This window comes from Lotus japonicus, chromosome 4, assembly GCF_012489685.1.
Source record: "Lotus japonicus ecotype B-129 chromosome 4, LjGifu_v1.2".
Classification (NCBI taxonomy): Eukaryota; Viridiplantae; Streptophyta; class Magnoliopsida; order Fabales; family Fabaceae; genus Lotus; species Lotus japonicus.
This window is the reverse complement of record NC_080044.1, coordinates 30,848,212-30,865,126: the sequence shown is the minus strand read 5'-3', so window position 1 is coordinate 30,865,126 and position 16,915 is coordinate 30,848,212. Positions and strand designations below refer to the sequence as shown.

Here is a 16,915-nt window from a genome sequence, read left to right as displayed (position 1 = left end):
GATCTTCTCGACGGCATGCTGAATGCCACAAACTCCAATTGTGGCCAAGCCCATGAAGAAGTTTCCAGAATTCAAGGTATGTACGATGTCATGGTGGAGGGTGCTATAGCCTTGGAGCAGAAAGTGACGGAAAAGGAGACAAAGGCTCTTTACTGGCAAAATCTCCATGATCAAAAAAATGATGAAGCAAAGTTAGCATGGTGGGCATTCCAGACAGTCATAAGAGGTCTTAATGAGCAAGCTGTAGTGTTGAGGGACCACTGGGAGGAAGCAGAGAAAGATCGCACCAATCCATTCAGGGTCTTCCCACCCGGCACTACTGGGCTGGTTGACTACTGCGGCAGCATTGTTCAGGGGCTCAATAGGGCAAGGAATGAAGAGTAAGGAAAAGTTGAAGAGTTGACAGAGAAATAGAGCTGAAGAGAGACATCTACTAAGTTTTTTGTATCTATGTAATGAATGAAGCCTTGAAGAGTTGAAAGAGAAATAGAGCTGAAGAGAGACATCTACTTAGTTTTTTGTATCTATGTAATGAATGAAGCCTTGAAGAGTTGAAAGGGAAATAGAGCTGAAGAGGGTCATCTACTAGGTTTTTTGTATCTATGTAATAGATGAAGCCTAATGTATCAGACATCTTTTTAATGAAGTGTTTGGTTTGCAATTGCTATTTGTTTGACAAGATTTTGCTAGTATTCTCAAGGCATCATCCATTGTGGATAAATGTTCACCCTCCCTTGGATGATTGCCAACCATGTTACGGTCTTATGAGTACGCTACTCTATTGATCGAACATGGGTCTGTCTCCGCGCTACCAAGACATCGACGTTTAAAGGATTCACCCTAAAAAAGGGAATAATAATAAGGGAAAACTTTAAAAAAACATCAAAATCAATGAAATGAGTGTCGTTTTGTTAATAAATCAAAAGGAATGATATAATAAGTAATCACTTATAAAAGAGTTTGTTATAAAATACAGGCAAGCTGTATCCCCATCATCCTTACAGGACTCGTCTCCAAACCAGACTTATGGAGGGACTTGAGCAATCTCAAGAAGAGCTGAGGAGTGAAGTGAACCAGATGAAGGAGCAAATGGAAAAAATCTTAGAAGCTGTGCAGGCACTCGGAAGAAGAGAAAGCACAGAAGGGATCCCTTCGAGTGGCGTTGAAGATCATGTGACCACTTCAGCTTACCCACCTGGCTTCGAGCCTCAACCTCTGATCATTACTCCCCAAGGGGTGATGTTTCGTTCCGTGCTCCCACATAACTCCAATGTCTCTTCGCAAGCAGCGTCACAATCATTTATGTCGTTCTATGGCATCCCTAAGAACTATACGTCTACAGCTGATCCAAACCCGCTCTTGGGATTTGTGTCTGAAATTGGTACAAACTCTGGAAACCCCACTGCAAACCTGCAGAGTATCACCCAGCCACAAGATCACGCCTACACTACTCTGGAAGGATCTACAGTCATGACCACTGCTCCTGTGTCACATCCTCACCATGCCACACCCGCTCATAGGCAACCACAAACTACACTTCATTTGCAAGCATCCCTGGAAAATCCCGTACCTCCTCCCTCTGTTCATGCCCATGCACCGCATGTTCAAACTGTTGTGCAGGAGGCTCTTACGGGACTAACCAAGGACGCGTCGAAAGGACAATTTGCAATGATAGAAGAAAGGTTACGAGCTGTTGAGGGAAACAATTATGGGGTCATGAATGCAGCAGACTTGTGCTTAGTCCCGGATATCGTCATTCCTCCAAGGTTCAGGGTACCTGAGTTCGATAGATACAAAGGGACCACTTGCCCAAAGAATCATCTAACAATGTATTGCAGAAAAATGGCATCCTATGCGCATGACAACAAATTACTAATCCATTTTTTCAAAGATAGTCTCTCTGGGGCAGCATCAAGTTGGTATACACAGTTAGAACGAAGTCACATTCGCTCTTGGAAGGATCTCGCCGATGCGTTCCTGAAGCAATACAAGTTCAACTTGGATATGGCCCCTGATCGGATACATCTTCAGAATATGCTGAAAAAAGGGAATGAGACATTTAAAGAGTATGCCCAGAGATGGAGGGAGATAGCAGCTCAAGTATACCCTCTAGTGACTGATAAGGAGATGATAACTATGTTCGTCGAAACCCTTCAGCCCCCATTTTACGATCATATGGTTGGAAGCGTCTCTTCCAATTTTGCAGATATGGTGACCGTTGGGGAAAGAATAGAAAGTGGAATGCGTACCGGGAGAATTGCTCAAGCCTCGGGTGGAGTCCCGAGTACGAGGAAACCTACCTACAATGGCGGAAGGAAGAAAGAAGGTGAAGCACATGTTGTAGGTTTTGAAGGGCAGGACAAGCAAGCTAACAATGTCCATTACTCACCCCGCGCACAGCCACAGTACCAGACGGTGGCCAACATTCCACCCTCTACGACTCAAGCACCGCCCTCAGCTCCTGCACATCCTAGGCAGAATTTTAGACCAAATCAAGGTTCTTGGTCTAATACAAACCAGAGGAGCGGAGAAAGGAGACGTTTCGACCCAATCCCCAAGACATACTCAGAGCTACTATCACACCTCATCAGTAATTCATTGGTTGTTCCTACGCCACTGAGGCCCGTTGAACCCCCATATCCGAAATGGTACGACCCAAATGCTAAGTGTGACTACCATGCGGGTGCGATAGGTCACTCTACTGAAAACTGTTGGCCACTAAAACACAAGGTGCAAGCTCTGATTGATGCTAAATGGCTGACCTTCACAGAAAAGGCAGATCCAAACATCAAGAAAAAACCTCTCCCGAATCATGGGGAGCAGTCTACCAATGCGATTGAAGAAAGTCTCGATCAAGAAATTGTGGAAAAAGTAGATGAAGTGAAGACTCCCTTGGGTGTGATCTTCGTTGATATGTGCAAGTACGGCATGATAAGCGGGAGTCTAGATAAGAAGGAGATGTGTGGTCTCCACCCCGGGTCGCATCACTTGATCCAGGATTGTGAAGAGTTTAAACTGATTCTCCAAAACCTAATGGATGAGAAACTGGTACAGATTTGTCGTGCAGTACACAACGGTGATGTATGCGTGATTGATGGGCAAGCACCCCCATTTCGAAAGCCCTTGGATATCCGGTATGTGAAAAGTGCCCCTGTCAGCACCCCCGCAATACCAACTCCACTTATGATACGCATGCCAACTCCTTTTCCGTATAAGGACAATGGGGCAGTGCCGTGGAAGTACGACCTAGAGGTTTATCCGAATAACTCCCAGCTAAAGATTAGTGGTCCTGATACTCTAGTTGTTACCAACATTTCTGGGATCGGGAGGATGACCCGTAGTGGGCGGATCTATGGCCGACCAGAAGATGACAAAGACAAACCTAAAGAAGCACCGTTGAGCGAAAAAGGAAAAGAGAAAGCGGGTGGAGAGGCTGCTAATGAAAAGATCAAGGAGATGGCACAAGAATCAAAACCTGTGTCCAATGAGGAGGTGTGTGAATTCCTGAAATTCATAAAGCAAAGTGAGTATGCAGTGGTGGACCAGTTGAATCGCATTCCGGCGAAGATTTCTCTGTTGGCCCTCTTGATGAATTCAGATCCCCATAGAAAAGCATTGTTGAAGGTCTTGAATGAGGCGCATGTAACCCAAGACATCTCGGTGGGTAGGTTTGAAGGAATCGTTGGTAATATCACAGCTAATAATTTCTTGGCGTACTCTGACGCTGAGATTCCCCCTGAAGGCATTACACACAACAAAGCTTTGTACATTTCTCTCAAATGCATGGATCATATTATGGCAAAAGCTCTTGTTGATAATGGATCATCCGTTAATGTGCTGCCAAAGCCGACATTTGATAGACTACCAGCTGGAAGACTGCAAATGAGGCCTAGTCCTATGGTCGTGAAGGCTTTCGATGGTACGAGCAGAGAAGTGTTGGGAGAGATTGATTTGCCAGTTTTGGTCGGGCCAGTAACCTTCATTATGACTTTCCAAGTGATGGATATGGTGCCGGCATATAGCTGTCTCTTGGGAAGGCCTTGGATGCATCCTGCAAAGGCCTTACCATCCACCTTTCACCAAAAGATCAAGTTCATAGTTGATGATAAACTTGTCATAGTGTCCGCTGAGGAAGACATGTTGATAAGCAAGCCAATAACAACCCCTTATATAGAGGCTGCTGAGGGAGCTGTGGAGGCTTCTTTCCAATCCTTAGAGATAGCTAATGCTACCTATGTGAAGGAAAAAGCACCGATTCTGAGGACCGAATTATCTGGGGCATCACCTGCTGCTAAGATGATGATAGAAAAGGGTTACCAATACGGTTGCGGATTGGGAAAGGAAGGCCAAGGCAGAACCAATCTGGTGGAAATCCCAATCAACAAAGACCGTTCTGGACTTGGGTATGTACCCACGCCCGCCGATAAAAAAAGGATTGCGGATGAAAGGAAAGAGAAGAAGGCTGCCAAGCGAGAGGGTCGAGAAGCCTAAGCTCAAGGGATCCCTATTTGTGACATCCGTAAAAGCTTTCAGAGCGCTGGATTCGCCTTTTTAAGCCAGGTCGCCATGGCTGCAGAAGAAGCACCTGGAGATGAGCGTGTTGATCTTGTTCTTCCCTGTGAGTCCGACTCAGAACTCGACAACTGGGAAATTCTTGAGCTTCCCGTGGTCCTTAGCCCCGATTCAAAGTAATTTGTAGTGCCACTCCTATTGCTCTGCCCAAGGCTTTAGGATAGACCTTTGTATTAGGGCTCACCCTTTTAAAATATCTATGTGTTATCAATAAAATGCATTTTGAATTTCCAAGTATGTTTAATCTTTGTACCCCATGCCCATCCATAGATTCCTTCTATTAATTTCCCTTCTTCTCTTTCTTTCTTTCATTTCCCGACATTGCAGGTACGAAAGTGATTCTCTTGACAGTGACAGTGCTAGCCCTTTATCCCATGATTTTGATCGTCCCGTTAATCAAGCTGATGAAGTTGAGGAAGATGAGTGGGAGCCCTCCCCCGATCTCTTGAGGCTCGTGGATGAAGAGGACAGAAAAATCGAGCCGCATGAGGAGCCAATGGAAGTGATCAATTTGGGGTCTGAGGAGAACAAAAAAGAGGTCAAGATTGACACTTGTATAAAGGGAGATGCGCGTGGCAAACTGGTTTCATTACTCTTTGAATATGTTGATGTCTTTGCATGGTCCTACCAGGACATGCCTGGGCTCGACCCTGAAATCGTGGTACACAAGTTGCCCCTAAAGCCTGAATGCTCACCGGTCAAGCAAAAGTTGAGGCGCATGAAGCCTGAGATGTCACTGAAAATAAGAGAAGAAGTTAAAAAACAATTTGATGCAGGGTTCTTGGCTGTCTCGAAGTATCCCCAATGGGTTGCAAACATTGTCCCAGTCCCCAAGAAAAATGGCCAAGTTCGTATGTGTGTGGATTATAGGGATTTGAATCGAGCCAGCCCCAAAGACGATTTCCCCCTGCCTCACATTGATGTGTTGGTAGATAACACTGCTCACCATTCGTTCTTCTCATTCATGGATGGTTTCTCGGGTTACAATCAGATTCGAATGGCCTCTGAAGACATGGAAAAAACGACATTCATCACGTTGTGGGGAACCTTCTGTTATAAGGTGATGTCGTTTGGTTTGAAAAATGCTGGGGCAACCTATCAAAGGGCAATGGTCACCTTGTTTCATGACTTGATGCACAAAGAGATTGAAGTTTATGTGGATGACATTATTGCAAAGTCAACAACTGAAGAAGAGGACATAGAAAATCTGCAGAAGTTGTTTGAACGACTGAGGAAGTTTAAGCTCCGGTTGAACCCAGCAAAATGCACATTTGGGGTGAAGTCTGGAAAGATGTTGGGATTCATAGTGAGCCAGAAAGGAATAGAAGTTGATCCAGACAAAGTGCGAGCAATCCAGGAGATGCCAGCCCCACGTACAGAAAAAGAGGTTCGTGGCTTCTTAGGGAGGCTGAATTACATTGCCAGGTTCATATCCCAGCTCACTGCCACATGTGAGCCCATCTTTAAATTGCTGCGTAAGAATCAATCGATGGAGTGGAATGATGATTGTCAGCATGCTTTTGAAAAGATCAAACAGTATTTGCAGAATTCTCCTGTATTGGTGCCTCCCGTTCCAGGGCGACCACGTATAATATATCTGACAATCCTGGATGGGTCCATGGGGTGTGTCCTGGGGCAACATGATGAGTCTGGAAGGAAGGAACAAGCCATCTACTATTTGAGTAAAAAGTTCACTAACTGTGAAGCCAGGTACTCATTGTTAGAACGAACTTGTTGTGCTTTGGCTTGGGCCGCTCGGCGATTGAGACAGTATATGTTGAGTCACACGACTTGGCTGGTCTCCAAAATGGATCCAATTAAATACATATTTGAAAAGCCTGCTCTCACTGGACGGATTGCAAGATGGCAAATGCTCCTATCAGAATACGACATTCTGTATGTAACTCAGAAGTCCGTAAAAGGTAGTGCACTCGCAGATTTCCTGGCACATCAACCTTTGAACGATTACCAGTCGATGCAATGTGAATTCCCAGATGAGGATATAATGGTATTATTTGAAGAAGGAGAAACTTCAAGAGACGGCAAATGGGTCCTCTTTTTTTATGGGGCATCAAACATGCTTGGACATGGGATAGGAGCTGTATTGATTTCTCCGGAAAAACAATATATTCCAATCACGGCCAGGTTATGCTTTGACTGTACAAATAACATAGCAGAGTATGAAGCGTGTGCAATGGGATTGCAAGCAGCCCTGGAGACCAAAGTAAGAAACTTGGAGGTGTATGGGGATTCAGCATTAGTAATCCACCAGTTGAAAGGGGAGTGGGAAACGCGAGATGCAAAGTTAATCCCTTACCAATCCTACATTAGAGAGTTGATGGAGGAATTTGATGAGGTTAACCTTCACCACATCCCTCGAGAAGATAATCAGTTGGCAGATGCTTTGGCAACTTTGTCATCAATGTTTGAAGTCAGCCAGGATAGTGAGATGCCTCTCATAAAAACTCAAAATCATGATAAACCTGCATATTGCCAAGTTGTGGAAGGGGAGCCTGACGGGAAACCATGGTATCATGACATCAAGAAGTACATCAAGTGCAAAGAGTACCCATCAGATGCTACTGAAAATGATAAAAGGACCCTGAGGAGACTGGCCACCAGTTTCTTTCTGAACGGGGATGTCCTCTATAAGAAAAACTTGGATCTCGTACTCCTCCGATGTGTGGATGCAACTGAAGCACAAAGAATCATCGACGAAATCCATGAAGGTTCCTTTGGGACCCATATGAATGGGCATACAATGGCAAATAAAATCTTAAGAGCAGGATATTACTGGCTCACCATGGAAACAGATTGTTGTAATCACGTAAAGAAATGCTACAAGTGTCAGGTGTACGCTGATAATATCAATGCTTCCCCAGTGTCTCTGAATGTTATGACGACACCTTGGCCATTCTCAATGTGGGGAATAGATGTGATCGGACCCATCGAACCAAAGGCATCAAATGGGCATCGCTTCATCTTGGTGGCGACTGACTATTTCGCCAAATGGGTAGAAGCCTCGTCTTATGCAAGTGTGACAAAGAATGTGGTAGTGAGATTCATTAAAAAGGAGCTGATTTGTCGATATGGTCTTCCAAGCAAGATTATCACAGATAATGGAACTAACCTGAACAACAAGATGATGGAAGAGTTGTGTAACGATTTCAAAATCCAGCACAATAACTTGACTCTGTATCGTCCAAAGATGAATGGGGCGGTCGAGGCGGCTAATAAGAACATCAAGAAGATATGCTCCCTTTCGCCTTGCATGGCTACCGCACTTCTGTGCGAACTTCCACTGGTGCTACCCCCTTTTCCTTGGTGTATGGTATGGAGGCGGTCCTCCCATTTGAAGTAGAGATTGTAACACCCCATTTTATGTTATTAGGTTATTTATTATTTTATTTTAATTAGTATTATGGTATATGGTAATTAAGTGATTTTATTAGATAATTAAGTGATTATGTGATATAGATAAATAAGGTTTTAGGGTTTAGTGTGAGTAATTGAGAGTGGGGCCCATTGTATGGCTATTTAAGGGTTAGGAGTGAAGTAGAAAGAAAGAAAAGAAAAAAAATAAGGATTAGAAGAGAAGCAGAACAAGAAACACGTGAAAGCAGAGAAGGAGAGGAGAAAAGAGGAGAAAACTTAGAACTGATCTACAAGAGGTAAGGGTTTGAATTCATGTTTTATGGATTGGTATGATAGTGGATAATGATAGAAAGCATGATTTAGGAACCCTAGGTTGCAAAAATTCTCAAATTGAAATAGTTAGGGTTTGGCTTTTAGATGATTTTGGGGGTAGATGATAGGCTTGCATGATGCGCAGAAATTTACGTTCTCTTGTACCCTTTTTCGTGCTATGTTAATGGCCGAATTTGAAGAAGTAGTCTTCATAAAAGTTGTAGCTTTTTCTGTTACGAAACTTTTGCCACTGGTTTCACGTCATTCCGACGTCTGTAGCTCGAGTTATGTGTATTTTAGTGAGTATAGGTTAAGCTGTCCAGTTTCTTACGAACTGCGGTTAGTGTACGATTTTTCCTGATTTTTGTACTTTGAATTGTGACTTGAAACTTTATAGAGGTTTACAAAACGTGTATACGGAACCATGATAAAAATATTAGATTTTTGTGAGTATATTTGATAATTTACATCTTTTTAATAGTTCATTAGATGTGTGGTGCGCGCACATGGCGAGTTGCGCAGGAAGATGTCGCAAGATGTCGCGACATGGCGAGTTGCATAGGGAGATGTCGTGAGATGTCGCGACATGGCGAGTTATTCAGCGACATGGCGAGTTGCGTAGGGAGATGTCGTGAGATGTCGCGACATGGCGAGTTGTGCAGTGAGATGTCGCGAGATGGCGAGCATGAGCATGTCGCGAGTTTTTGGAAAAATTTAGAGAGAAATCCAGTCTTTAGGAAATAGTTGCAGAACCTGTTATATATGAATTATATTTAATTTACATCTATTTTTAATAATCATTATATGATGTTGTTTCTGAATTGATGTTATGTTTGAGATGCTAAGTTGTTGTGATTGCAAGTTGTATAATTGATAACATGTAATATGTGTTTTGTGCAACTGGTGATGAATATGCTAAAATAATTAGGACTTGGAGATGGTCTGAATATGCATATGTTAGTTGAGTTTTGCACAATACACTGCATAGTTGTCAAGAGGCAATGTTTGCTAGTTCTCGTGGAGGCTAGTGACTTGTCCCAAAACTGGAGTGGTTTTGAAGCCTAGAGCGAGGGCTTTATTGGTGGTTATCTGTCTGGAGTGGACGCGGTGATACCGCTAAGGATAACAACTTTGGTACCAAAGGCATTTGCACGGGTCTCACTTGAGTCATATGTGTTATGGTGATATTTTTGGAGAGATTTGATGTGGTGGTAATTAGAGACTATTATATATGTTCTAATTGAGCTATAATTTATGGAGTATTTGCCATAACTGTGAACTTGATTAATTATGTTAAAATTACATAATTTATTATTTGTTAGTGAATGTGAGTAATTTATGTGGAGCATAGATAAGCTTTTACATTATTTATTATTATGCTTATCCATATGATATGAGTTCTCACCCTTCTGTTGGAATGATGTTCTATGCGACATCGCTCAGGTACCGAAGATAGTGGAGCTTCTCGCGAGGGTTAGTTGGAGGAGCTAGTCTTTCATTTACGGTTTAGTTAGGGGAGTCGTGCTCTGTTATGTAACACCGGGAAACGTTTAGTTTTATACCTTGATGTTAAGAGTTACCTATGAACTCTCTTTATGTTAAATTTTGGAGTTGAAATAAATCCGCTGTGCTATGCATATGATGTTGCGACATTAAAGTTGGAAAATTTATATATTTATTATGAGCATGACAGGTGTTTTGATTTATGTTTCTGGAGAATAAGTGTGACACCCTCTGTGTTATGCATTTTACTCTGATTTATGATATTTTATTATGCGGGGTTTAGAGGGTGTTACAGAGATCCCATCATTGAGAGTGATAAAAGAAGCCGAGTTAGAAGAGGCTGAATGGATCCAAGCTCGCTTTGAACAGCTGAATCTTATTGAAGGAAAAAGGTTGAATGCGTTGTACCATGGTCAGTTATACCAGAAACAGATGAAAAAGGCCTTTGACAAGAGAGTACGCCCGCGGGAACTTCAAGAAGGGGACTTGGTGCTTAAAAAGATTCTACCAATTCATAAGGATACACGAGGAAAGTGGACTCCGAATTATGAAGGTCCTTATGTTGTGAAGAAGGCATTCTCAGGAGGTGCCTTAATTCTTACTAATATGGATGGCGATGAACTCCCGCATCCTGTTAATTCCGATTCGGTCAAGAAGTATTACGCTTAGAGCCGGCCAGACAGGTTGAACAATCAGTTGCAGCCTATGAATGAAAAGTAAAAAGAAAAAGATGAGAATACATATAAAAAAAATGAAAAAAAATGAAAAATGAAAAAAAAGAAAAAAAAAAGCTTGTTAGGTTGAAAACCTGAAAAGGCGACCTAAGCAAAAATTAGAGCAAACCCGTGAGCCGAAAACTCGAAAGAGCGGCCCACTTTGAGGTGACCGAAGTTAAGCTGAAGAAATAAAGACTAATGTTGAGGCATGGGGCAAAATGTGATTGAAGTGGAAAAGCGAGTCTTTGCCTTGAAGCGGATCCTCACGCGGGGAAGTTTGCAAGTGGTTAACAGGCTTTGAGGTCTTGGGCATGAATGGCTGGCATTGGCACTGAAAGGGCGTTACTTTGTTCATGCGTCACCAGCTTCTAGCCTTTTCTTTTCCAAACTTTTGTCTTCTTTCTTCCATTATGAATATTATCCTTGTAAACACAACTCCCTTTCTTTGGATATCATATGAATGTTTGTTGTTCAACTTGTATTTGTTTGGTGAACATATATTTTTTTAAGGGGTGAGTTTATTCCTGATTAAAGGCTTTCTGTTCGCCTCGAGCATTTGGGGCATGTCCAGAAGAAGGGTGTATGTGATCATGGGATTAAAGAATATTAAAAAAAAAAAGAGAAGAAGAATAAAGAAGAGAGCGTCTGATGCAAATATCACAAGAGTCATGAGGAATCACTGTTGTGCTTAAGGAAAGTTGATCCAAGTGTCCCACAATATTCGAAACTGCAAGGATGGGGGATCAGCACCAAATAAAGATAATAAAATTTAATGGTGTCTAGCACGGATACCAATGACAAAGATAAAAGAAATGAAAAAATTAAATTTTAAAAAATCACTAATGCACTGCATCTGCATGCATGCATGCATAACATCATTGTATGTTAAATTGTGCATTTGCTTGTTATTGTGGATCATGTTGGCCTCAGGTGGGTATATTTCTGTCGATACCTGTTGGTCCCAGGCGGGTATGTTTTTGTCGATGCCTGTTTAATTTTTTTTCATTGGCCTCAGGCGGGTACATTATTGTCAAGGCCGGTTTAGTTTATGTTGGTTCCAGGCGGGTATGTTTTTGTCGATGCCTGTTTAGTTTTTTCGTTGGCCTCAGATGGGTATGCTTTTGTCGATATCTGTTGGCCTCAGGCGGGTACATTATTGTCAAGTTCTGTTTAGTTTATGTTGGTCCCAGGCTGGTATGTTTTTGTCGATGCATGTTTAATCTTTTCGTTGGCTTCAGATGAGTATGCTTTTGTCGATATCTGTTGGCCTCATGCGGGTACATTATTGTCAAGGCCGGTTTAGTTTATGTTGGTCCCAGGCGGGTATGTTTTTGTCGATGCCTGTTTAATTTTTTCGTTGGCCTCAGATGGGTATGCTTTTGTCGATATCTCTTGGCCTCAGGCGGGTACATTATTGTCAAGTTCTGTTTAGTTTATGTTGGTCCCAGGCGGGTATGTTTTTGTCGATGCATGTTTAATTTTTTTTTTTCATTGGCCTCAGGCGGGTACATTATTGTCAAGGCCGGTTTAGTTTATGTTGGTCCCAGGCGGGTATGTTTTTGTCGATGCCTGTTTAATTTTTTCGTTGGCCTCAGATGGGTATGCTTTTGTCGATATCTGTTGGCCTCAGACGGGTATATTATTGTCAAGTTATGTTTAGTTTATGTTGGTCCCAGGCTGGTATGTTTTTGTCGATGCCTGTTTAATCTTTTCGTTGGCTTCAGATGGGTATGCTTTTGTCGATATCTGTTGGCCTCAGGCGGGTACATTATTGTCAAGGCCGGTTTAGTTTATGTTGGTCCCAGGCGGGTATGTTTTTGTCGATGCCTGTTTAATTTTTTCGTTGGCCTCAGGTGGGTATGTTTTTGTCGATACCTGTTGGTCCCAGGCTGGTATGTTTTTGTCGATGCCTGTTTAATCTTTTTGTTGGCTTCAGATGGGTATGCTTTTGTCGTTATCTGTTGGCCTCAGGCGGGTACATTATTGTCAAGACCTGTTTAGTTTATTTTGGTCCCAGGCGGGTATGTTTTTGTCGATGCCTGTTTAATCTTTTCGTTGGCTTCAGGTGGGTATGTTCTTGTCGATATCTGTTAGCCTCAGGCGGGTGTGTTATTTGTCGATGCCTGTTTAAATTTTGTTCTACTTAGGCGGGTATATGAATGTCGATGCCTATGTTGTCTTTGTTTAACTCGAGTTAGTGCTTAGTCCGACGCTCGAGGTTGTTTGCGCGCTCTAGGTTTGCTCTCTAACCTACTGCGGGTTTCCCGGCTTTATATCAGTGTAAGTAAAGTCCTCACGCCTTGTATCCACGTCTTTACTTAGCTCTTACCATGGTAAGAGACAAGTAAAGAGGGGCAGCTGTGGATACCCATTTTTGTCCGGGTTAATAGTTTGAATTTAAAAATTATTAATAACTTAATTAGGGATATAAAGTTAGAGTGAACTCTTTAGTATTAGTGATCAAGTGAGTTAATTTATCTTTGATTTCTTAACCATATAACAACATTAAAAGAAAAAGGGGCTTTGCCAAGTTAAAAAAGAGTGTCTGGTTAATGGGCCTTTGGCCCATTTTTCGACCAAAAATGCTAAAAAAGAAAGTGGGTTTGCCAAGTTAAAAAAAAAGGGGAGTATGTTTAATTAGTGGGCTTTGGCCCATTTTATGCAATCCGCCATGAGAAGGAAAGGATAAAACTGACCAAAAAAGAAGAAAAAATGATAAAGATAATCAGCAAGTGGGTGTGTCCGGACTCTTCTGGGGTAAGCTGGTCCCCCTATAAATAGAAAGTTTTTTTTACTTTCCAGGGGACCAAGAATTGACACAAAAAAAAAAAAAAACGTAAGAAAAGGGTCTGAAACTTTCTGAAAGAGAACAAAGCTTTTGGATTTGTCTGTTTGTTTCACTAAGGTATTTCTTTTTCTTTCTTCCTTAAGGCTTCACACACACAAATACATGTGAATTTGTTTCTCTGTAAATTCATTTCCTTTTCACCTTTGTATTGTTCCTGTTACATCTTTACATCCTAAGGTAATAAAGAAACTTAGACTAAAATAGATACATGAGGGATTGAAAAAACTAAGTAATACTTAAACCAACAAAACAAAAAAAAGGTAAAATACAGTGATAAACAACAGCAGTGCAGGAAAGGGGGAGGCCAAGCCCTTCACGCCCTCACTGAGCCACCGCCGGAGGATGGTGGCTCGGAGTTGTGGCGGTGTGTTTGTGGATCACCTTCACTAACCCTCGCCGGAGCATCGCCGAAAGGTGGTGGCTTTTGCGTTGTGGTTGTGTTGCTGCTCTGATTCTCCTCTTTCCCCACTCAATCAGTTCCACTTCCACATAAATCATCACCAACACATGACGAATCTGAGTGTTTTGACCCCTCTCTCAGATCTGAGTGGCTCTCGCCGTACCGCCGCCTTTCGGCGGTGACTTTGGTGTTGCGGTGGCCCTAATCGGCCTCGTCGAACCCTGCCATGGCTGCGGCCACCATGGCCACGCGCGCACAAGAGAAGGCCGGCGGCGTAGGCTAGGGTTTCAAAAAAAAAAAAGAGAAAGGAAGAAGAAGAGAAACAGGAACGAAACAGAGGAGAAGAGAACGTATAAAAGAAAAATGCTAACTGGTTGGAAAAAGGGATGGGGTTTATTTCCCCTAATGTCTCTTGCTCTTTTTTTAATAAACCTAAAGTAACCTAATCTGATTATGCTACGCGCCTAGGCCCATCTTCTTTCCCTTTCTTTTTTTTTCTCATTCTTTCTTTCCTTTCTTCTTGATTTCTTTTTATATGGTCTATGCCCCTTTTCCTTTTTGTGAGCCCGTGCACTATCAAAAACAATATCTGATGGGACCTTTCTTTTTGAATCATGGCTTGGTTCAGTTTTTCTCTTTTGGTACCATATATAGATTAGATTGCTTTTGGTTGTGAAAATATGAATACCAATTATTACTAGTTTTCTCTCTAACTGATTATTTGCTTAAGAAAATCTAAAAATATTGTTTTCAATGTTATTGAGAATTCATCATAAAATGGAAGGATTAAACCTTTTTGCAAATAAAAATAAATAAATAAAACAAATCATTATCTTTTCTCAAATGAATAAAACTAAAAAACATCACAACCAACTCATGTTTTTCTACCCAAGAATTACGCAGCCTTGATTTTCTCTGTTGATAGAGAATACGTAGGCCAGGGGTCACTCCCGCCAGGCACTCCAAACAAAAATCTAAATTTTGTTCTTCTTTGTAGAATAATCTTTCCATCACACTAGCAACTTGTATATATTCCTTTTTTAAAAAAAAAAATACAAGACATTTTCTTAAGGGTAAAATAAATGATTTAGAAAGCTAAGAAATTTTGTATAATTGACATAGGTAACCGTTTCTTAACGGACGTTGTAGGGCGCTAACGCCCTATACGTAACCGACTCCCGAATCTAGATTTTGTTTCTATTATTTGGGTTCTCTTATTTTCTCCCTAAAAACATTAGTGGCGACTCTTCTGATACTTTGATTAAGTTTTAGCGCGCCGTCTTGCTGCGACCCCAGGTTGCGACAGCGGTAAATTAGCCAGTTTAACCAGTTTTTTTTAATTATATGAAGGAAAAGTTGATAATTTCTATTTTTTATTCCATGTTGGATTTTTTTATTCCTGCCTATGTTGTTGCATTTTATTTTTACCTGACCTTCATGCGAACTCTTATCATCACCACCCCTTAGAATACTACTAGTTGTCCTCTATAAGCTCTTTTTTTGGAGAAGTCTCTTGCAGTGCCATTGTAGTTCTCTTCTCTACTTTCCATGAACAATCAACAAAACAAATATTCAGACCAAAAATTCCCCATGCTAGTGCATTTTCTTCATATCTGAAACACCAAACCAAAAGTTAATACATCAGTACCAATATATAGGTACACCCCACCCAAGCAAGGAAAAAAAAACCACAGCCTTATACAATAATTATCACAGCTCCTTTAGTAAATTACAACAATCTATACCCATTAACCCAGCACACAAACGCATGAAACCACCCCCAACCCCCATGCGTTGTGATTATTGCAAAAAAAAAAAAAAAAAAAACATCAAATACAAGAACCAAAACTAAAATACACAAAATTAGGATTACATACCTCAAAAAACACACCACGAACCAGAAATTTGGATGATCACTGTTTCATCATCATCGTTTCATCTCCACCCTTCTTCATCACTGTTTCATCATCATCCTCACAAACCCCATCACCTCCACCAAGAACGTGACCGACCCATAGAGCACAAGGCCAGATTTGAAACCCTCACTTCGATCTAGGTGAAGAAGAAGACCCCAGAAGCCTCCAGGACCGAGCTCCGCCACAATCTGGGTTTACTCCATCGAGCCACCCGACCTGCAACGGCTTTTTTTGGCCATATCTTGCACCTTTTGGGAAAATAGATACCACCGAGATGATCCCCATAATAAGGAGAAGAGGATCCATTAAAATGTGACTCCTCCGCTGTCCTACGCCGCGCGCCGCCACGAGAGGCGATTACCGGTGAACTTTCCGACGGTCTCTATTCTGAAAGAGGAAGACACGTTCTTGGAGATCTTCCTCTCCTCTCTTCGAATCGGAGACCACATCAAAGAAATGAGGAACCTTTCCACCTCGTATGCGTGGGGCACGTTTATTCTTCCCGATCTGATTATGGGTCTTTATATCGATCTTCATCTTCATCTTGCTTCTGGGGTTTGATTTGGGTTGCATTTTATGGAGTTGTGCTGGTTTTTTTTTTTTTTTTTTTGTAAGCTGGAGTTGTGCTGGTGACAGAACTGGAAGATGAAGAACGTCTCCCTCTTCTCTCTAGAAGATGAAGAAGAATATGGAGGTTTGCTTATGACTTTGTGAAGAAGCCAAATTGACTTGGGGGTAGAAATTATGAATTAAAGTAAAAATAAAAAATAGGTTTTTCCTTCATGTAATTAAAGAAAAAGAAAAAACCGGTTGAACTGGCTAATTTACCGCCACGTCAGCAGTCACCTACACGCTGGCATCACACATCAGCGGTCAACATGGTCAAAGGACAAAAATCAAACGGTTTACTAAGTAAAGGGACGGAAACCATCAAAAAATTAATTGAGGGACGGAAGCCAAATTTTCGCTATAGTTCAAGGACAAAAAGAATATTTAACCCTCTATTAAATTACCTAATTCGGGTACCACACCCATAAAAAAATCAAGGTACCATAGAATTTACCAAGAATATAAGGGGATTGATAAATTGAATAAAATTAACAAACGAATTTTCTTAAGAACTGTAACAAAAAAAAAAAAGAGGTTTTGTCAAGGACGAGCCTGCTTCTTCCTTCATTCTTAGTCGCAAGAACCCTCTTACGTCTATACATGTGACCAGACTGAAGGAACATAACAACTCAGAGAAATTAACAGAAAAGCTTAATGCTTTCAT

General features: G+C 41.6%; 1 long non-coding RNA gene and 1 pseudogene across 1 annotated transcript; one reads left to right on the top strand and one right to left on the bottom strand.

The window, feature by feature from the left end:
- Positions 1-791: 791 nt before the first annotated feature.
- On the top strand, positions 792-10,940 carry LOC130712604 (uncharacterized; annotated as a pseudogene).
- A 2,485-nt stretch (positions 10,941-13,425) lies between these two features.
- Positions 13,426-16,587, bottom strand: LOC130713532 (uncharacterized). Its single transcript, XR_009010925.1, has 2 exons — positions 15,604-16,587; positions 13,426-15,339 (listed from the first exon to the last, which is right to left on the bottom strand). It is a non-coding gene; the product is annotated as an uncharacterized LOC130713532 (long non-coding RNA).
- Between the last annotated feature and the right edge of the window lie 328 nt (positions 16,588-16,915).